Source organism: Triturus cristatus, chromosome 8 (assembly GCF_964204655.1).
Source record: "Triturus cristatus chromosome 8, aTriCri1.1, whole genome shotgun sequence".
Lineage (NCBI taxonomy): Eukaryota > Metazoa > Chordata > Amphibia > Caudata > Salamandridae > Triturus > Triturus cristatus.
Genome location: NC_140591.1, coordinates 453,689,019 through 453,711,491, shown reverse-complemented (window position 1 = coordinate 453,711,491; position 22,473 = coordinate 453,689,019).

Genomic DNA, 22,473 nt, shown 5'->3' with positions numbered 1-22,473 from the left:
CAATAGTGATGTAATAGTATTGAGATACTACCAAGGTAAAACAGCAGGGTGTGGCCTGCAGCCGACAAACATGGCCAAAGCCTAGAGGAGCTCTGGACCTCCACCTTAATTATCCGTGCCCTAATCACGTTTCTGTGCCATCCCATGCTCCATGAGGAAGACCAGCACCCCTCGACCCGGCTGGGTTGCACGGCGACTGCAGATGCACTGGGATAAATCGTGCTACAAAACCGAGGCCTACCTGCATTGCTGTAGCCAGGGACTCGAGTGATCAGGTGGCCCGGCGAGCGAGCACCGAAATCTCTCTCTGTGTCTAGACTCGTGACATTGGAGCCGCTGCACTGAGGACTGTCACCATCCTGCAGGCTTGATCTGATGAAAATTCTGCGCCCCCGTCGGACCCCCTGAGCGCCGGTGCCCTTCCTTCGGGCTGTGGCCTCGCTCTGGTGCCAGGAGGCGCTGTTCGGAAGTGGCACGCTTTGACCAGCCAGCGGGCGAGGCTCGGCGGTTGCGGAGGCTACGCAGGGCGAATTGACATTGCCCCGCACCGCGTTGAGATCAGAGCCGCCTCGCCCCTTTATGTCTTGGCCTCCCTGAGTCTGCCGTCCCACCGGCGGTGTGCAGTCCTGCTCGCTCTGATCCTCTGGAGTTCGGAGGATCGCGCCTGGGACAATAAACAGCGGCCTCCCTTGCGGTGTGAGCCGGGGCTCGGAGGACCACGCCTGTGGTATTATAGAGCGGCCACTCCTGCATTGCACGCACGGTTCAGCCCAATGCATCAGACCTGCGGGCAGTGAGTGACCCCACAGCAGTAGAACACTTTTTATAAGGGAGCGGGGGCTGGGAACACATCACATGCTTAGTAGTCAACACATGTACTCTTCCCCTGCAGACCCATCAATGCCACAGCCCTCAGTGTAAACACCGTCCAGGTCTCCGCCCCTGCCCAGAGGACACCGTGTGAAGACATTGACTGATGAGATCGGTGGGGCACCTGCGACTACAGGCACTGCCCATTGGAATAAAGTCTCGGTGAGCCATCATGCGGTGCACAGCCCCGGTAGTTGGAAACCCGAAAGGCCACGTGCGTGGACCTCACGCACAGGCAGGCAGTGGTGAGTACTGCCGCCTCAGTTGTCACCAGCACACACCAGCTGCAGGCCCCTGTGATCATGGGCGGACGGGGCCAGCGTGTCGTGCCCCCAACTAAGCTAGACAAGTATGCCTACAGCAAGACGCGCCATGAGCTACTGGACCAGACAGCGACTCCTGCCGGGGAGAACACCGACGCTGCTGATAAGGAAATCACGCTCCAAGACATAATGGCTTCACTGACGAAGATACATACATCCTTGGAGTCCAAGATCGCCACGGTAGCCACTGAACTCACGTTAATCAGGGACGATTTTCTAAAACTGAACACAAGGGTGAAAGAGGTCGAAACAATGACGGTCGCTCTTGGTGAAGACACTGCAACCCTCAAGCGACAAATGCTATGCCTGGAGTCGGAGCACAAATTTATGGCGGCGAAGCTGGACGATTATGAAGGCCGCTCACTGTGCAACAACATATGAATCGTAGGAGTGCCGGAGGGAACGGGGGGCCAGCCATGGACCTATTAGTAGAGGACTTAATTCAGAACCACTTCCAGCCTCGAGGACTCTCTAACTAGTTTTCAGTCAAGAGGGCTCATCGCGTTCCTGGCAGCAGGCCCAAGCCGGGAGCACCACCTAGGCCCATATTAGCCCGCTTCTTTAACTTTCGAGATCAAGATCTTATCCTGCAGGCGGCCAGGGTGGCCCCTCCTGTCAAGTATGAGCACAGTACTATTTCCTTCTTTCCAAATTATATGGCCACAGTCGCCAGACAAAGGCATACTTTTTTGGCAGTGAAGAAAGAACTTCGAGCTAGTGAGATCAAATACTCCATGATGTTCCCCTCTAAGTTGAGAGTCATAGCAAACGGGAAAACATGGTTCTTCACAATGCCTGAGGATGCGCATGACTGGCAACGAGCTGCTAACTCCGGTGGGACTAGCCGCGATTGTAACCGACAACCAGGACGCACATCCACAGCAGAACGAAGAGACGCAACCTTATTGACCGAGACACCCGACGATGAACAATAACCAAAGGAAAGTAACCTCCCTCCGGAGGAACACCCTCTCAATCATAACCCACTCCACACATCTGGCAGCCATGACATGTCCAAGCGACTTAGGACAACCGTTGATTACGAACTATGGAACATTGCGACCGTAGGGCTGCATGTGCGTAGGCAGGGGCTCTACAGCTCCGCCTAGAGACACCCTCGAATGGACCCTCTATGATCACTGAGAGACTTTATGAGACTGATGCTCTTCTCCGAAGATTCCTGGACAACAGCTCAGATAACGTATATAATGTTGGGGTAAATTTGGGGAGGTAACCGGGGTGGTCTCACCCCTCCTACGAAGTTACTGGAAAATGGGTTCTAGGCACTCTGCAAAGTTGGGGAGGTGGGAAGTTCTCACACCGTCATGGAGGGAGGGACGAATGTTTCGTTGGGATTGTTTAAGTTTGTTGTTTCTTTGTTCAAAGTTATTGATTATGGTACACCCTTCTTACACTTGTACCCGACCGCTGCTTAGTAGTCAACTCATGTACTCTTCCCCTGCAGACCCCAGTGTCACATATGATCACCCACCCTAATATGTCAGTTCCTCTAGCCCAACACCCACTACACCTTCCCTTGATCTCTTGGAATGTCAATGACCTTGGCGACAAGGTGAATAGGGGACTGGTATTACAATACCTTAAGCATAAGGCGCCCTCAGTAGTTCTTCAAGAAACCCACTTAGTAGGGTCGACCTGTAAGGCCCTAGACAGGTGGGGCTTTAAATTGATTGTCGACTCAGATTTCTCCTCTGGCTCCCGCGGGGTTGGAATCCTGGTTAAAAACCAATGCCCACTGATCATTAAGCACACATACACAGTCGATCAGGGCCATTTCGCGGCCATGTCATGTCAATGTGAGGGACGTGCTTTGAACATTGTGACTGTATACTTACCCCCGGCACTCTACTCATTGGCACTCCCTGCGCTGAGCGCATTCCTGCTCCGGCTTCCAGAGGGAGACCTTATACTTGGTAGTGACCTCAATGCCACCCTCAACGACATGCTAGATAGGACATTCCACAGACAACAGCACCAAACGCACTCATCCCTGGCTGATTTCCTCGACACAATCGGTCTGGTCGACATGTGGCGCTCGCAATACCCGCACGCACAACAATATACATACCACTCGGGTGTACACAATAGTCTCTCCAGGATTGATTATATACTTATATAGGCGGATATTGTAGGGATCTTTACGGGTATGACCTGTCTCCCACGAGGGATATCAGATCATTCACCAATACTGGTCAACTACACGTGCAACACTTTTACCCAGCGGCATCTTGTCCCTATATATCCAGGCTATCTTAAAAACCCTATAATCAGGAAAGGTCTCACCACGAAGCACTATTTTACTGAAGACAAATCCTCAGTCACCTCTCCCCTTTCCCTATGGGAAGCATACAAAACTGTCCTTAGGGGACAGGCTATAGCCCTCATTACAAACCACAAGAGAGAAAAGGCCGCACAGGTATCAACACTTGAACAGGGCTTACACGACTTAAAAGCAATCACTCCCGGGATCCATCAGACTCCAACACGCGCCGACTAAAAAAACGGGACTACAAGGAGTACTTATGGCACGACGCCAAAACTAGACTGACGACCACGCTCCACACAATTTATGAAATGGGAGACAAGGCGAGCAAGGTTCTAGCGTGGCTCGATAAACGAGAACGAGCAAGTCGCTGGATTGTGGAACTTCGGGGCCCTCAGGGAGGACTGATCACAGAACCCCAAGCAATAATAGACGCCCTGGCAACTCATTACACTGATATCTACACCCCCTCAACCAAAATCCAGCAGGAAGATGCAGCTGCATTTCTCTGCGACATACGTCTCACAAGGCTCACAGACAACGACATGTCGGTATTGGACTTAGACTTTACTACCGTTGAGCTAACGATAGCAATAGGAGACATACAGTCGGTTAAGGCCCTGGGACCGAATGGTATTCCGATAGAACTCTATAAGCAAAATGTGACGGCACTTGCCCCCCACCTATTGAACATGTATAACACAAGCCTAGACGTGAGAGAACTTCCTAAGGACCAAAGAATGGCCACAGTGGTAGTCATACACAAGCCGGGAAAACCTGCCCAGGAATGCACCTCGTACTGGCCCATTTCTCTGCTTAACGCCAAAGCTAAGATCCTTGCCAAGATGCTGGCCAATAGACTGACGACCCACTTAACCCAACTGATCCACTCGGATCAGTCCAGGTCTATGCGGGCAGAAATACCGCGCTCAACCTGCGTAGATTGCACAGTGTGCTCGGGCGCAGACACACAATACAAAAGCACACAGCTATTTTATCCTTGGATGCCCATATTACGTTTGACACAGTCAAATGGCCCTTTCTGTTTGCAGTTCTGGACCGATTGGGCTTTGGGCCCAAGTTCTGCTCATGGGTGAAATTATTATATACGAACCCTCTCGCACATGTGGTGGCGAACAGCCGCACATCAAAAGAATTTCCGCTGGGACGTGGCACAAGACAGGGCTGCCCACTGTCCCCGCTCCTATTTGCACTCGTCCTAGAACCGCTAGCCGTGTGGATCAGACAAGATCCTGTTATCCGGGGACTGCGTTGGACCAAAGATGTAGAAGACCGCATTTCCCTATACGCGGACAACATCCTCCTATACATTGCATCTCCTGCGCGCTCACTGCACGGTATCTTGGACATTTGTAACTCCTATGGGAATTTCTCCGGTTACACGACTAACTGGACCAAATCGATACTCTATGTACTGGTAGGCCCTCCACCGAAACTGCTTAAGGGATGTGAAGTGACAAGAGATACAGACCATTTCAAATATTTAGGAATATTCACTTCAGACCCAGAGGACTTTATGACCCTTAACCTCCTAGAGCCCCTAAAAAGATTGCAAAAAGATACCAAACATTGGCAAACCTTACCACTCACACTGCTGGGAAGGGCAGCGCTTTTTACAATGATGGCGCTCCCTCGGTTCCTTTATGCGTTACATAACACCCCATTTCTAGTTCCCCCGTCCTATTTTCGTTCCATCAAAACAGAGGTTACCAAACTCATGTGGGATGGAAAACCAGCCAGAATAGCAATGGCCAAATTAATCAGGACATGGTGCGACGGAGGCATTGCGGTCCCAAATGTCCAAATGTACTATTGGGCGTCCCAGCTGGCCGTCATAAACCAATGGATTAATGCCCCACAGGCAGACCCGGTCGTCCACCTAGACAGGTTGCTCCTGGGCCCAGAAAAGCTTAACCGTGCACTATACCACACTAACCATAAACTGACCCTACTAGACCCTACCAAACACACGATCCAATTCTGGCATATAGCGCAAAGGAAGATGGGGTGGCAGAATGTATTCATGCGGGCAACACCCCTCTGGGATAGGAGAGCATTAGGTATGCTGCGCAACACCAAAGGTTTTAACCACTGGGATGCTATAGGACTATCCACAATTGGCGATCTTTGGCGCAAGGGAAAGGTACTCTGGTTCACTCACCTCCAAGCGTAATACACGATGGCACCCACAGAACACTTCCGCTATCTTCAAATTAAACATGCCCTTGAGGCGACTATCCCCCCAGCCACCAACCTTCCTGAAGCCTCCCCTCTGGAGGATAGGCTACTCACCGAATATATGACCAAAAAAGCCACGTCCCTCACTTACCGAAAGATAATAAACAACCATCCTGATCCCACACAATCTATCGGGGAAAAGTGGCAAACAGATGTAGGGGATTTGGATGAGACGGACTGGCAGGAGGCATTGGCATCCCCCAGGGAGGTGGCTATCCCATCGAAACTCCTGCTAGTGCAATTGAAAGTACTCCATAGGATATACTATACAAGACCGACACTATGCAGGATAGGCAAGACTGATAGTCCACATTGCCTCAGACAATGTGGAGCAATAGGGACATTTTTTCATACAATGTGGGAATGCCCCACGATAGTGACATACTGGGCGGAGGTTATAACATTAATAACCCGACTCAGCGTCGCCCCTGTACCACCGGGACCCAAACGCTGCTTATTGAACATTTGGGAGGCTACAGACCTTAATACCACTGGACAAACATGGGCGACGCTGGGCATGATGGTGGCGAAGCGAAACATAGCTCGATTGTGGGGGGCGCGAAACGCTCCCACGATTCAAAAATGGAGTGCAGACATGGATCTGGCCATGGTGACAGAAAAAGCGGTGTATATAAATAGGAGGTGTCCCCAAAAATGGGAATGGTTGTGGGGAAAATGGAACACATTCAGAGGAGGATATGTACTGCGCCAACTGTAGACACTTCACAGGACGAGGATTAACCACCATACTTGGGGACACTGTTTATGTCTCATAGTAACTGTCATGATATGCTTATTGGTTGTACTGAACTTATGTGCATGTGTAGCAAGAGCAACGGGTCAAGTGACTCCGGATCGTACGGCTGTATGTAATTTTGCACCAATAAAACAAATAAATAAAATATAAAAAAGATGGGGTAACTAAGTATGCCAGGTCAGAGAAGACAGACTCAATGATCAAAGGAAATTAAGGCTGCAACTGAATTAATGCAACAATGACCTATACTGTTGGTTTGTTTGAATGATAAAACAGTAAAAAGACCCTGTACTCACAAAAAAAATGGTAAAACAGCATTTCATTGGCTTAGAACTCTGTCAAGTCTAGAAAACAGGAAGTGTATACCCCTTATCCCAATTCAATTTGATCTCTTCAAAGGACAATGTTGTGCTCTATAGAAGAGGGAAAATCTTATGTTCAAAAGCCGCCTTGGAAGTTTTGGACAACTGCAATGGCTGAAGAAGATGATCCAGTGCTGTTGCAAGAGTAGGAATAAGAGGTGGGGTAGAGGAAGAAATTGAAAGACTCAATTGCCTTTGTAATTGTTTAATTTGCCACCTGGAGGGGAAAAAGTGAATTCCAAATATGTTACTTGCAATCTATATATTATAAAGTTACAATTTTTGCTCTGTTCACCCCCTTTTTTTACTGCGATACAGGTGGCAACTGACTATGACTGAATCCTGGGCTCTGCTATCCAGGCCTAGGACCAGTGCTCTGATTAAAAAGGTGTATGGTAATTATGTATAATTAAAATTGGCAATGACAGACCCTTTAAGTCTCTAGTATATAATAGGGCAAGGGGAATTCAAACTACCTAAGGATCTTTCAGCCTCAGGCTTCTTTCTTCTCCTCAGGTTCTGTCTCTACATTTGCCACCTGTAGTTTTAATTCCCTCTCCTCCCTCCTCTCAGCCAGTTCCTCAGGGAGTAGACCACAGGAGCAGTCACTGCTTTCTGCTCTCTTAGGAAGCTCTAATTCAGGGATGTCTCCCTGAACCACTATGGGTAATTCCTCTGATGGGCCATTTCCAGACTTTCCTGCACAATAGGGTGGGTGGATGTGCGCATGGGGCCCTTGATCCTCTCTCCGGCCCTGTTCAGTGTTCTCGGTGTAGGTTTGAGCTCCCATTGTCTCTGCCTATTAGGGCCCTACAGCCCCCACCAAGTGTTTTTAATGTAGTAGACCGCTCTGCGGTCTCTCACCGGCAAAGTACATTTAAAATATTCCATCTGAACGTGAGATCGTTGGTCTGCCATTATTTAGATGTTTTTACTCTACTTACAGATGAAAGACCGGATATATTTTTCTTAACGAAAACCTGGCTACATGACAACGCCACGGCGGCGATAAATCTTGCTCTACCTATGGATTATACTATGTATACCTTACAACGTAACTCGAGAGGTTCCGGGATTGCGGCCGTAGTTAAGACATGTTATCCTTGCTCATGGAATGCCATAGGTATAGCGGGTTGCGAAAGTGCTCACTTTGCAATCTCGATGACCCCACAGTTTACCTTCTCCGGTCTGGTTATCTACAGACCCCCCGGCCCTGATGCTGCCTTTCGAACTGCTCTTCCAGAGGTGGTCTCTTCTCTAGCCCTCAGATCAGCAAACTTTAGTATAATAGGTGATCTTAATCTCCACATGGATGCTCCTCAATCCTCTGTGGTGAGTAGTTTTCTTGCAGATCTTGAGGCGCTACGATTATATCAGCACATTAATTGTCAGACCCATGTAGGGGGTCACATTCTGGACCCCTTTCTGACGAATCTGTATAATGTGAGTGTATCGCCGTCTAAACCTATGGTGTGGACAGACCACTACCTGGTCGAAGTCCGGATTACTTCGACTGTCTCTCCTTTTAAAAGTACTATACCTGTCGTTTTTAAACGCCCTTGGAGGAATATGAATCTGGAAGATTTCCACCACCTTTTGCTACAACATCTTCCAGAACACCCTACAGACGTCGCCTCCGGGTATGACCACTTTTGCGAGTGGTTGACCCAAGCCTTAGACACTTTAATACCAGCGGGTTGGAGTAAGATCCGGCCGGGCCACTCAAGCCCATGGTATGTCGACTCCCTTAGGCTCCTTAAGGTCGCCTGTAAGAGGGCAGAAAGAGCTTGGCGCAAGGCATATGATCCCATTCTTAAACAGGGATATCAGGCCAGCATTAAGCTGTATCACCGAGCTATCTGTAAAGCACGGGCCTCATTTTATTCCTTAGAATTTAAGAACAGTTCTAACCCTACAACACTAATCTTCAAGGTTTTTAAAGATCTGACCAATAAGAAAGTCGCAGTGATGGGGAATGGCTCTTTGGCCCACTGTGAAGAGTTAGCATCTTTTTTTGTGGAGAAAGTGGACGCGATCTATAGGTCTTTTCCTCCTCTTACTACATCTAATAACAACATAGGATCTATGCATGTCATTTCCAGTCCATTGTTAGTGATTCCTGTGCCATCCCAGGAAGAGTTTGAATCCTTAGTTGTGAAAGTCAAATCGGGCTCTCCGGCGGACCCTCTGAGACCTGCACAATTTAGGGAATCCGCCGAGATCTGTTTCCCGTCTCTTTATAATCTCATCAGGTTATCTTTCACATCTGGGACGGTACCCATAAAATGGAAGCAAGCCACGGTTATGCCGATATTAAAAAAGCCTACTCTAGATCCAACAAAACCAGAACATTATCGGCCCATTTCTCTGCTTCCATGGATCTCTAAGATCGCTGAGGCTCACGCCAATAATATTTTATCTGGTCACCTTCTAAATACAGGCATTCTTGATCCCTCCCAGAACGGCTTTCGTGCTGGCCATAGCACAGAGACAGCTCTGTTGGCTATGGTTGAGCACCTGCGGAGGATGTTAGACTCTGGACAGATGGCGGCACTGATCCTTTTGGATCTCAGTGCCGCCTTCGACACTGTCTCCCACCCGATTTTGCTTCAACGGTTAAGAGAAGCCGGAGTGGAAGGTGCAGCTCTAGACTGGTTTTGCTCATTTTTGGCTGAGCGCACTTTTAAAGTATTTACACCTCCCTATGAGTCTACTCCTCGCCACATCTCCCAAGGAGTCCCGCAGGGTTCGGCACTTAGCCCGACCCTGCTTAATTTGTATGTGCAACCGCTGACTGTGGTCGCCAATAAATGGGGCCTAACTATGGTGTCCTACGCCGATGACACCCAGCTAGCGGTTGCTCTAAACGGGAACACTGTGTTGGATGCTTCCAATTTTCAGAGGGCCCTCAAGGAGGTGGCAAGCTGGATGACGGATAACCGCCTCCAACTCAATGCCACTAAGACTGAAGTCTTAGTCTTGGGCAAAGAGGCTCATCTTTGGGGAGGCGACTGGTGGCCATCAGAGCTTGGCCAAGCCCCTATCCCGGTGACACAGGTAAAGAACCTCGGGGTCTGGCTTGATGCCAATCTATCATTTACCCCTCATACAAAAAAGGTGGCTGGTACCTGCTTTGGTGCCCTTCAAAGTCTTAGGCCCATCTTCAAATTTTTCGATGCCTCCACTAGGCAACTCATAGTCCAAGCTATGATTCTTTCCAGATTGGATTACGCCAGTGCACTTCTATTGGGCACCAACCAAGCAGAGCTTACACGCCTTCAGCGTGTGCAAAATGCGGCTGCCAGAATGTTGGTCAGTTTGCCCAAATTCTGCTCAGCTAGGCGTTCCATTCTGGACCTTCATTGGTTGCCTGTCGGGCAGAGGATAAAGTTCAAAGCCTTGTGCCTGGTTTTTAAAATCCTAAAGTTTGCCTCTCCTCCCATTTTACCTCAGACGATCTCCTACTATACCCCTGCAAGAGCATTACGATCAACGGGTCAATTTCTGGCTAATGTCCCTCGTTTCAAAAAAGCCAGGATGGGCGGCCGCTCATTTGGTGTTTTGGCAGCAAGCCTTTGGAACACACTGCCTGTTAGTATTCGTTCTATTCCTGATTTGCTGCCGTTCAGAAAGGCTGTGAAAACATTTTTGTTTCCTCTGGCTTAATGGTTTTTGCGGCTGGTTACCACGCGTCTTGTGTTATGTTACCTGATCCTTTATAGCGCCGGGACGCCACTTGGCTGCGGCATCTGTGCGCTTTACAAATATAAATAACATACCATAACATAACATCACTCTCCTTGGAGAGGGCTGTTGCCTAGTCCCTCAGCGCCTTTTGAAATTCCAACTTCTTGGTGGCACTCTTGGAAGACACCTCCTTGCAGAAGTTTTTCAACTGAACCACTGTTACTCTTCCAGCTTGGCCAACTCAAACTGCATAGTTCTTGTTGCAAAACCAGCCAGAGACATGATGTTTTGAGGAAAAAAGTATAAAATGCAAATCAGGGAGAATTACATTTTTTTTTTAAAATGGTTTTGGTTTTGGATGTGGCTGGGTGGTGTATACCAAGTTGATATATGGTACTGCACAAGTCCTATCCTCACAGCTGAACACCAATGTTAGAAATTGGGTTTCTTGTTGGCAGAGATATTCACCCAGCCAAAGCAGGAACCACAATCCTAGTCCGGGTAAGTCACTACACAACCTACAGTATCTTGCACTCATTCTGTGGTAGTTTGGCATGCAGCATTCAGGCTTAACTAAGGCAATGTGTAAATTATTTGCGCAACACTTAAACAGTAAAACCGTGAAACCACCACACAAACAGTACCCGCACCAAATAGAGCTTAATTTAATAAATAAAACATGACCAAAACATCAAAAATCTAACACGTAAAAGTCGAGATATGAATTCATTTAAAGAATAAATGTGAAAATAGTGCTTAGAAGCAAATAGAGCCTAAAGAGTTAATAGGTCGCACCGGACTGGAACAAAGGCAAGAGTTCAGACCGACCTTGATGGAGCGTGGGCCATATACAGGGACCCACTTGGGTCCGCTGAACAAAAGTGCGTTAGCCCTAGATTTGTGGCAACGAACATGCAGGGTGCAGCCGATCGATCGTAGGTGATCTTCATGCAGCTGGAGTGATATGCCAGATATCTCTATGCAACGGTGGCGATGTGATGGGTCCCTGAGTGAAGCGTCAGTTCTGAAGGTGATGCACCACGTTTCTCCATGCTGTAGAAGTGATGCGTTGCTCTTCTCCATGCAGTGGTGACAATGCATTGGCTCGGGAGCAGCGGTTCTGAGTGCAATGTGGCGGGTCCGAGTGTGGTGCGCCAGTACAATTCTCGTAACAGTGTTGGTGCATTGATTCGGCCAGCACAGCTGAGGATGTATTGGTTCCACTGGAGCAAACTCCTAGATACACTTCCATGAGTCAAGGACTGTTGAGGCACCATTTAGCAGGACAGACTCACAAGTAAATGAGCCCAAGAAATGAATAAGGAGAGTTTTTTTGTGTCCCTGAGACTTAGGCAGCAGGAAGCAACCCAGCAAGTCATTGGAGCCACTCTGGGTTCAAGTGATGCTGGTCCAGTCCTTCTCTTCCAGGCATGGAGAAAGCAGCTGTGCAACATAGTATGGCAAGTTCAGCAAACAGCAGTTCCAGCAGAGTGGTAGTCTTTTAAGAAGTACAGCAGATCCTCTTCTCCCTGGCAGTGTGGTCATAGGTCCAGATGTGCACTGAGGTTGTTGTGTAATGTGTGACTTCAAGGAAAGCTTTGAAGTGCACAGATGGCCACTCAGTCACATCTACTCTTCCTATGTAGGTGGCTGTGTAGAGGGATTGCAGGAAGCCTGCTGTCACCCACCCCAGACACGCAGCAGGCACCGAAATGGCTAAAGCAAGTAAATGCCAACTTTCTAAAAGAGGCTAAGTTGAATCTGCTGAACAGCAGGAATCCGAGGATTCAGTTCACTCACACTATGGACCAACGTAGTATTTCGTATTTGGATGTCAGAATAGAGCTGGAAGGCACTAAAGTAACCACCACAGTATTTAAGAAATCCACTGATCGCAACAACACGCTTCTGTACAGCAGTTTTCACCCCACATCCCTGAAGAAAAATCTTCCTTTTCCTCAGTTTCTCAGAGTGAAAAAGATCGTTTCGGATAGTATGCAGTACACCAAGGCTATGGAAGGATTCAAGAAAGACTTCCTTGACTGTGGTTATCCCACAGAGGTTGTGGAGAGCACAGAAAGAAGAACACAGGTGATATCCAGAGCAGATTTACTGAAAGAGCATGTCAAGGCAGCTGCTAAAAGAGAGGTTTTTGTTTCAACATACTCCACACAGTCAGCAGCGATCAAGCAGGTGATCTTAAACCGCTGGAACCTATTACAATCTGAGCCTGACTTTGGCAACCTTTTTTGTGATCCCCCCCATCTTTGCATATAAAAGATCGCACAATCTCAGAGAGATTCTGATGAAAGGTGACAAGACAGTGGAACACAAAGGGATGCAACGATATTACAATTGTTCTCATTGTAACAATGTACTGACTGGCTCTAACATTTCACACCCTTGGTCAGGAAAAGTCATTAGTCTGCATTTTACAGCTAACTGCAATGAACAAAATGTGATGTACACAATCAGGTGTCCATGTGGACTGTATTACGTGGGCAAGATGGAGAGGTCTTTACGGACACTTATGATTTAGCATAAGAGCAGGATTAGGACTAGGACTACCAGCTCATCTCTAGCTAGCCACTGGGTTGAGAATCACCATACTATTGCTCAACTGAGGTTCACAGTCTTGGAAGTGGTTAAGATCAGAAATGATCGGGACACCTCATAATTCCTGACACAACAGGAAAGCTTTTGGATTCGGTTCTTGGACACTTTTATGCCTAAGGGTCTCAATGATAAGCCTGAATTATCATGTTTTCTGTAGGATCATGCACACACTTTTCAGTTCCTTTTTTTCACCTTAGGTATACACTAGCACGGTGCAGTCATCATGAATGTTGACAGGTGTTTTCTTTTAGTGTAAAGTGATCTCACTTTTCACTGTATTTCTTTAAATAGGACATGGGGTGTTATATCAGGGAATCCACATACTGTCAAACATATCACAGTTAGTGACTTTCTAGGAAAGTTGTGCCCAATTATTGGATATGTTAACAAATGATACAGGTTAATGTTGACTAGTATGTAAGTCTGATAGTCATCATGATGTATAGCACTCCTAAAAGTGGGCTGCACATTGCTCACAGACTGGTTATAGCAACAGATGTTATATGTTGAGATCTACTAGCATGCAAGTTTGATTGTTATTACATTGTACAACATTTCTAGGAGTGATAATAGTGGGTGGCACATTGTTTAAAGTAGCAGATGCTACTTGTTGAGATTTACTAGCAAGCAGCACTGATCGTCATCATAATGTATAGCATTGCCTAGAGTGATAGCAGTGAGTTCTATCACTTATTAGGGGCGTGTTCTGCTTGCACGGACGGCAATCAGAGGTTTTTAGAATCAGTGATGTTTGGACTTGAACATTTGCAGACATGGTTGCAATTGTTACCGCAGTAAAGACGAGGCGCTGAGGGGAACGCTAATCCTGCACTTTGATTAATCGGTAGACACTTGTGTCATGCGTAGCAGTAACCGGGTGAGTAAGCTAACACTAGGCTACGGGGGGTTTCACGCAGTTTAGGATATACTACAATTGCTGTTATCTCGGTTAATTCACAGAGGGCGGCAGTCCGGCTGTACGGGAGAACTTCGCTTGTGTTACCAGCACGAATACAATTGGGGAGTTTAGCGAGAAGCTATTGGGGCTGACATTGACAAAATAAAAGCCGATTCACCATTGGAAAGTACGGCGCATTTGAAATTAGGTGAGTCGTATTGCTTTTAGGTCTTTTGCCTACTTTTCGTCCGAGCTTTGGATCTTACATTCATGGTATGGCTTTGAGTCTAAGAAGCATTGAATTACTTTCAGCGCTAAGGCGTAAGTCGACCCTGCTAGCTGGGGGACTCAGACGTGTCCATGAAGAATTAACATTCGAAAATTAGTACCAGTATTATTAGCTTAACTCCTCTTTGACGTCAGAGCAGAGATAATACAGTACTCTGTGACTTCAGTCCGACTACAGTTGGCAGTGTTTGGTGTGGAGGTATTTATGAACATCTTTCTTGTTGTGATCTGTAGCATGGGGACGCATGCCGGTTCACACAATTGCATAAGAGTACAGTCAGCATACAGGGCCACGTGCACTATTTTTTAGAGAGTTTTATTTGATAGTCTTGTGGATTGTCTGCTCCTGGTTGAGCACGTTAATAGATTGATGCAGCACCTAGATATATAGCACAGCCGGATTTCTTGAACTATAATCTCCAACTTTTTTACTTCTCGCATTATTGATTTCTTTCTCATGATACTTTACCACAAGTTTGAGTTGGGCTCACAACATAAGAATTTTTCACAGTGAATATCCACCTCACAGGAGAAAGGGCCACTCGGTAATGTTGAATGTTGCTATAAAATGATACATGATGTATACTTATTGCCATTATGATTTGTTTGTAGATTTCCCTGAAGAAGGGTGTTTTTTACACCCGAAATGCATTGGGATTTGTGTTACCCACGCTTGTCACTTATGATTGAAATTTGAAAGACAATGAACTTTCGTTGAAATTTCTACATTTGAATAAACAAACAACGACGAAGCAACAGAGTGACGGTATCATGGACATTTATTGGGATACTGTGACTAAATGAAGCGTTGCTTTTGATTTTGTTAAAGCTTTGTTTATGGTTATGAACTAGTTTAGCTGAGAATTTTATGTATTAGACACTCTTAGTGTTTTTGTAGTAGTGCAGTTTCTGTCTAAGACTTTTGTCCTAGTTTTTCCCTTCAACTTTCTAAAAGTGCCATTTGCTAAACTGTAATTTACCATAAATTGTGATTTTAAATTGTGAATCCAGCGACAACAAAAATGAAAAATCTATCTATTGAGTTTTTCACTACCAACGGGTCGATTACGATGCCATCCAGAAAGGCTCCAAACGGGATTCGGATTTGGTGAATCCAATTTGGAACCTATGTTTCCGACTGAATCTGACACCTTTCCGGACGACTGATTACGATGCATGGAAACTGTTCGGGCTGTCCGAATCAGTTCCAAACGGGATTCAGACAGACTGAGTTGTTCAGAGCCAATTCGTAGAGCTCTACGGACACGGTTTCCGAATGAGCGGTTACGCTGACCGATTCAGACAGCCGTTCCAAATCGGTTTGACCGACACGAAACGGCTGTCGGAATCTAACTTCGAGGGCGCGGAGTAGGCCCCCCCTTCACCCTGAGGCTTCCAGTTTGGCCACGAAAGGGGTACTCATGGCACCCCTCTCTACAACCATGCACACTGTGGCAGGCACCATGAAGTGCCCGTCAAAGGGTGCATGGTTTCCTCCAACAACCCCTTTTTTTATGGGAGCCTGTGTTCTCGTTCGGAGTCCAACCGAATCGTATCCAAAAGCACCCTGATGCATCGTAATCGGTCGGTCTGACTCGCAGGACCCGATTCGTTTGGAAACGATTCCGAAACCGATTTGGTCAGAAAAGTTTCCAAACGAAATCGCAATCGGCCCCCAAGATGGGTACAATATAAAAGTACATGTCCTGCCTTTTAAATGCACTGCACCCTGCCCTGTGGATTCTATAGGGCCTACCTTAAGGGAGACTTACATGTATAAAATGGGAGCAGAATAGGGAAAATTAAATAAATAAATAAATACTAATGCGTCGTCTGTCGACATCCAGACACCGCGCTTACCTGCACCGGCCGATGCTGACTGCCACTCCGCTGGACATTAACCTTGGAACCAGGGAAAGATAATAGAAAAAGAAAAACAGCGTCCCTTTAGGGGGAAGTGTAAGCCTCATCTTCCTAGACAATTATAAACAACAATAGATTGGTTTGAACAATGTGTTTAATTTATTAGAGGACATCAAGATGAAAAACATCTTTGAGAACACATTGTATCACAGGACCAACGGAGCAGCCATAATGAAATGGATGAACCAAAGTGTGCTATACACAAAGCATATGACTTCCGCCTGATATGGATGCAATTTTCCTTAACATCACTCTGTATCAGAGTATGATGTCACATATATTTAAAAAAACAGTCCTCTAGTATCTTTGTGAATGTTTCGACCCTGTTAAATTACTTATATAAGAGTCATCATCAGGATGAGCAGCATTTTTGTAGCATCAATATTTCATGGTAACCTGGAAGCATGATAGATTACATATAATGCTCTTCTTGCTATAGTACACATATTAAACTCCACCACCTAGCAGTATTGGCGGTTTATGCACCTGTAAACTCTGCGGGAGCAATTTCTCAAGAATTTAAAAAAGAGCAACCCAATTTGTATTGGCAACCACTGTTTAATGATCGGTGTTTCTAAAAAGGTACAGGTCAATTTGTTACGGCACCATCATGCGATCGGTGTTTTTGGAGCTGCAGCTCAGACACCATATCTTGATTGGGCTCTTACTTGGACTGACACCTGTGCCCTTCAAAGGGAAACCTCTAGAAACCTTTGCCACTTCATAGGCAGAACTGGGTATAAGTACTGGCTCTCTCACACCAACTATTCAGCACACTACTGGACTTGTAGATATTCTGTCAGGACGAAGGACTGCTTTGCTGCCTGAAAGGACAGCCACCCTGCTGGACTGCTGCTCTGAAGGACTGCTGTGCTGACCTGCTGCCTGCTGCCCTCTTGTCTGAGTGAGAAGGAGTGGATCTGCATCTGTGAAACCCAGGACTCCAACGTGATTCTAAGAGCTATTGGAGGCATGCAGCACTTACTGTGCCACCACTTAAGTAGCCTTCTTAAACAGGTCTGCCATTGCACAATTTATAGGCAGTTTTAAACTGCTATTTCGACCCAGCCAAATAAACCTCTTGCCAGGCCTAATCCTTTCTTTTTAATACAAATAAGTCACTCCTAGGGTAGGCCCTGAACAGCCAAGAGGGCAGGATTCTGTGTTTTTCAAAAGTTGGACATGTACTTTAAGTTTTACATGTCCTGGTAGTAAAAAACTCCTAAATGTGTTCATCACAACTGCAAGGCCTACCTCTCCCATAGGATAACATTGGATTATCTTATTACATTTAAAACATGCTAACTTTTAATTGGGAGCAGGTAGACATATTGAGTTTGATGTCTAAAGAATTGAAATTAGAAGCCCAATTTAATGGTGAAGTAAATTTTTTAATCACAATTCTGAAAATGCCACTGTTAGAAAGTTGAAAAAAGAACAATTGATGGGCAAAATGCTGAACAATGTCAGACATTCACCCCCCAAGTACAGAGATCTGGGCCTAAACCCATTGTTTCTTTGCACACCATGCCATTTCAGTTTAGACGCAGCCGTATGCAAATCAGTCTTGACCCTTCTCCCCATGGGAACAGTGCAGCCCGAACTGCCATTCTAGGTCCTCCCTGGACCAAAAACAAGCATCCTGGGGCTGGTTTCGGGGTATCACTGCTCATCAGCCTAGCTTGACTCCAGTGGCATGGTGAGCACGGGACCCAATTCGGGGCATGCCCTTCCCACTTAGGGTGACAAATGCAAAAAGAAAAACTGATTGACGTAATGCTGAACAATGACATACATTCACCCCAGTACAGATGTTTTGCTTGCGTCTCTCCATTTTATTGAACTCATTTTTGCTGGCTTTAGGACTCTCTGCACTTTACCACTGCTAATCAGAGCTAAAGTGCTCTCACCCCTAAACATGGTAATATTGGTTCATCCCCAACTGTCATATTTAATTTACTTATAAGTCCCTAGTAAAGTGCACTACATGTGCTCTGGGCGGTATTCAGTTAAAATATCGAGTTGGAAATATTGACTTACACAAATATATCAAGTTTTAAATATCGTGACACAGAAATATCGACAGCAAGAATATCGTGGTCAAGAATATCGACTTTAAGATAAGAAATACCGATTTTATAACTATGGAAGTCATTAGTATCATTTGCAAAAATATAGTTGTTTAAAATATCGATTTTTTAATTAGTGTAATGTATTTTAGTATATATTTTAGATGTATGTGATGTATTTTTTTGTATAAGTATTGTTTATGTTTTTTAATACACGTGTTAGATTTTTAGGAGTTTTTAATTTTTTTAATCAGATTTTGCATTTTTTAGTTCTGTAGCAGGTTGTGGGTAGGGCATTGCTAGCATCTCTAGAGATGAAGCAAAAGTAATTCCTATTTGAGCTGGATTTGTGATTTCTGAGGTGAAGGTTCCCACTGCCTGGAGTCAGAGGCATGAAATAGATCATAATACCTGCCCAGGGAGGGACACTGTTTCACTATGATGAAGGCACTGTGGTTACCACTGGATTTCCCTCGGCCTTTGCTCTCACATTAAGAATGAGAGGTCTTGGGGGGGTACCACTATTGCACTTTAAGCTCTAATACCAATCCTATGTATTGCATAATAATATACCGTGTATGTGGAATGTTTAAGGGTCATGATGTGTGACTTTGCAGTATTTTCCTTTTTAGTTTTGTTTCAAATTATAACCATAAACTGAATGTGCATTATCATGGCATATTGCTGATAACAAAGGTGAATTATGAATATTTTATAGTGTTAGAGTGTCTGCTTGACGCCCAGATAAGCCAAACCATACTGACACTATTAGGTGTTGCAGTATTAACAAGCATTTGCAATGCAATAGGTCTCGCATTGACAAAAGTTTAAGCTATTGACAATGCAATAGCTTAAACTATCGCATATGTGAGACCTATTGCATCACTAGCGCCCATGCAGCGCTTTCACAGTTATGAAGGCTATGCCCCTTTCTTTAGACAAGCGGCGTCTAAAGAAAAGGGTCGGCCAACATTAAAGTGAAACCACGGCATGGGGGCTTTGACCAAAAAAAGCATCTGTTTGTCAAGTTGACAAACAGATGTTTTTTTTTGTTGTTAAAAGCAGCCATGCCGAACTTTCAATTTAATGTTGGCCGCGCACCTCTCTTAGATGCGGCTTGTCTAAAGAAAGGCGCGTGAACTTCATGAATGTGAATGCACCGCATGGGCGCGAATAAACAAACAAAAAAAGAAATAAGTAAGCGCAACCTATACTTAAAGCGAACCACGTTACTAAGATAAAGAAATTTTAAAAAGTGCGTCCGCCAAATGCTGCGAGTTAGTGGGTGGAATAGAGTCAAATTATTTAATAAAATAGTGCTCACAGCCAAGACAAAGCAGACCGTGCAAAAAGACAAGTAAAAGGTCCAATAGTTATGGAAGGTAACAAATGCAGGCAAGGCGGTACCAAGGAGGGACTAACAAGCTTAGTAATAAATCACAAGACGGCGTTTAAGAAAACAATAACACAAGCCAATTAAAAATATGGGCAGAGAGTGGGCGAAGCGTCAAGTCCATACTCCACTAATGCATGCCTCGCGGCAGCGCATGCGCTGCCCAGGCTTGACCTAAAAACGTGCACACACTCTTTAAGCACAGCAACTTTAAGTCAGAGCGGAGACTGGAATCTTTTTAATATAATATTGAATGAATTATCGATTGATTGAATAAATGATCATGTCTTCTTTAGAAGCACTTTATAGTGAGCCTTGTCTGCTCTCTGGAGATAAAACAGCAGATACTTAGTGATGCCATTGATACGGGTGTGGAATGTTTATAAATACACGCTCTTCAAAAGGAAGAAGATAGAGAGGTAAATAAGAGATCACCTAAGTGGAAAGCGTGAAAGCAGCAGGAAAACAAAATGCCTCTTAAACAGGCATTGGCAAAGTCAAAAGGTGTAGTCATACATTGTAAATCAAACCGTTTTCTGAGTAGGTTTTCATGAATTACAAGGGTCGTGTTGAAATGTCGCAAAGTCCCTTCCCCTTCTGCCCTCTTGGAACACCTCCATTAAGATTCCCCACACCCTTCAAGTCACACATCCACTCACTGCACTCAGTGCTCACTGCAAAATCAGCTCAGTGCATTGTGATTGGCAATTTATGCTGAGAGGCCAAGCAGTGGAGTGTCATAACTTTGCTATTTCCCATGCACTAGCCTTTTGGGTAATAGCCAAGGATACATATTTTTCCCCAGCCATACTGACCTTTTCAGAGGTGCCTACCTCTTGGTGGGTAAACCTTTGCACTGACTCTGCTCAGCACTTATGCCCTTAACAGAAGCACTGGTCTGCCAGAAATGGAATATGATTCTGACTCTGACCCAACCTCAATGAACTTTCAAAGATAAAGCAAATCATGAGCACACGCTTATTTGTACAATATTCCAGTAAGTAATAGTAACACAACAATTTATTCCTGGCCTTTGACTTTATTTTGATTACTTTTGGCGCCCAGCCAACACGTGTTTCGTCGTCAGGGGAGTGCCCTGCGACTTCTTCAGGGCTAAAAAATGTAATGAGACCAATTTTACATATATTTACATATCCAACACTGGATAAAGTCTTTACAGAATGTGGTGGAATACATTTCCCCACTGTGATGTTCTCTCCAATTTTGATATACACAAATCCAGGTGCTATAAGTGGAAACTCATGCATGCCATTTCTAAAGTCCTTATAAATCAATACGTTCTATATGGAAAACTGTGTTACAGTCTAAAAAATCTCCAGATACCGTGATATCGTTACAAATGATGCTGATGTGCCTGAGAACATGGTGCCCTTCTGACGTCAATTTCTGAATGGACTTTCAAAGGCACCAGCCTATCGAGAAGTTCCGGACTGTCTGTGAGCCCCACCCGTCAGATTCTTAAGAAGGTACTGGCGTTCGAACAGTTGTCCTTTTATGTCTGCAGGCCTGCAACATTTCCCAGGACCATGCGTGAAAAGCTCCTACAGCAGTTTTTATTTTGACTTCTGGGGCTTGTAGTGTTCTTTATTCATTTATATACCCAGGACTATTAAGACCCAGAATCCCAAGAAAATAAAACCTAGACTGGAGCAGCTCATCTTTTATGGTACTGTGGAACTTGGCAGCTATGGATCGGCTGTGCCATAGCACTTAAGCCCGTCAATGATTTCTCGGCCCCCGCTTGACGAATCACCCCGAGACTTTCAGGGTAGGAGCTCAACGGAGCGCCCCATTTGTTTTGCAAATTTCGCGAGGATTCGTCAACCGGCCCCAAAGTTATTCAAAATAGAATTTTGAGATTTCCTATGGAAACTAGGTTGTAACTATAACTATCTACTGGTGACCGCCAGTAGATAATATATATATATATATATATATATATATATATATATATATATATGTGTGTGTGTGTGTATATATATGTATGTGTGTGCATATACACACATATATTTGTGTGTATATATATGTATGTGCATGTATATACACACATATATGTATGAGTGTATGCATATATTTATATGTCATGTGATCAAGGCCCGAACGGGCTGAAACGCGTATTGGCAGACTGCAACAGATAAAATAATTTTGTACCCATCTAGAGGTCTGTGCTCGTTTGTGTCCTGAATCTGTGAGAAGTAGCGAAGGAATTGGATATATATTACCTACTGGCGATCACCAGTAGGTAGATATAGCTAGGACCTATTTTCCATAGGAAATCTGCAACATTCTATTTGGAATAACTTTGGCGCCAACTGACGAATCTTCACTAAATTTTCCAAACTTTTGGCCAGCTCCGGTCCGCTCCTTTCCTGAAAGTTTCACGGTGATTCGTCAAGCGGGGGCCGAGAAAAAAGGGGGGTCCCAAAACACGTTTTCCCCATGCAATTTCCCATAGGACCTTTAGCCGCAGCTACAGCCCGAACTGCTGAACGGAATTACACCAAATTTGGCAAAGAGGTAGTCCTTAGTTCCGACTCGTGCCTTTTGCTAAATGGTGTAACTCCGTTCAGTAGTTCCTGAGAAAATGATATTTAAAAGTACATATATATCTATGGCCTCTGAGGATCCGCGCACCCAATGCGCACCCAGCGCGCACCCTGCCGTGCACGAGCTGTATTCTAATTGGCTGTCAAAACTCCAAATCAGAAAGTGTTGGCAGCCAT